This window comes from Galeopterus variegatus, unplaced genomic scaffold, assembly GCF_000696425.1.
Source record: "Galeopterus variegatus unplaced genomic scaffold, G_variegatus-3.0.2 Scaffold7443, whole genome shotgun sequence".
NCBI classification, from domain to species: domain Eukaryota; kingdom Metazoa; phylum Chordata; class Mammalia; order Dermoptera; family Cynocephalidae; genus Galeopterus; species Galeopterus variegatus.
In genome coordinates, this window is record NW_007733554.1 from 64,416 (window position 1) to 65,955 (window position 1,540).

Here is a 1,540-nt window from a genome sequence, read left to right on the forward strand (position 1 = left end):
ATCTTTCTATTTTTATTATGATAAAACCAAGGCTAAGAGAAGCTAAGTAACTTTCTCAAGTATGCATGAGTAAAAAGTAATGGGAAGTGCTTAAAATTATAGTCTGTCTGCTTTCAGCACCTGAGCTCTTGGTAACCTTTTGGACAAAAGACTCTGATAATTATATACCTGTAATATCCACACACAAATGTCCTGTGAGATGTGTAAATGTCAAGGGAAACAGAATTCTTTGATGTGCAGGATTATCCCATTCATTTCAGCACTCTGGCATCCCTGGTTCCCATCATCTAAATATTAAAACCACCCACTGAATATTACAACCAAGACCATCCCCACAAGTTTCCAAAGCGTCCCTAGGGGGCAGCACTCTCCTACAGAGACCCACTGCACCAGCCTGACCAATGACTTACCTCCAAGGACGTTTTCTATTGGGAGGACTTCCCAATAATAACATTTCTCTCCTAATAACGTATCAGCAAATTTCTTTTTTCTAGACTTATTAGAAATTTGAAAACGATTCTGAGTTAGAGATAAAGCAAAAACATTTCTTGAAAAAAACCGAGACAATCAACACTTGCGCCATGAAGCAAAAGCCCTTGCAACCCAACCTTCTGACAGCTTTCCACCACAGGCCAGGGCTGCGACTATCCCTTCCCGTGTCCCTCTTTTTAGCATTTGCAGCCCATGAGTGTCCAGCAGGAACAAGGTAAAATGCTGCCTAGAAAAAAAATAGTGACGTTGGGGCATTGATCCAATAGTTGAACTATTTCAGTTCCCAATGGAAAATAGATAAAGATCCAAATGCAAGCAGCTTTAGATTCATATTTTAAAATTCTCAAGAGTCATGCTCTGTTTCCACAGCTCTATTTTACATACTTGTTTTATGAGTCTCTTGATGGAAATCTAAACCTTGAATGTTCTTCCACAAACCATTAATCTTCGAAATACAATTCAGGGAAGAGGCTGTGTGGCAATCAAGTGCTAGCATTCAGAATTGATGAAAAACAAAGGAGGCCTTGGGTTTTTAGAAGAAATGCCTGCAGACGGGGGCTATAGGACCAAGCTCCTGCTGTCACCATGGTAGCACATGCACAGAGATGGCACAGCCCATGAACATGTCCTTTCTTTTCTCCTGAAACTAGGGATCATCTAAGGTTACCTAGCAAGGAATTAAAAGGAAACAAGAAGGGAGGGAAGGAAGAATAAATAAATTTAAAAGGTGTATGCCATTCCCTAGAAGACAGAGAGGCACATCGTAGAAACTCTAATATCCTAAGGAAATTTCCCCCTTTCTCTCCTGTTTTGTGAAGGTTGTCTCCAAGGTGAAAAAGTCAGTTACTTCTTCCACACTTGCTCAGTGTTGGACTTCTGTGCTAATATCAGTTTACCAATATTTATTTGTTAAATGTGTGGTGTATACAGAGCACTGTAGGGGAATATAAAAGAGAAAATACGGGCCGGCCCGGTGGCGCACTGTAGCAGTGCGCCGCTTGGGAAGTGCGGCGGCGCTCCCACCGAGGGTTCGGATCCCACATACAGA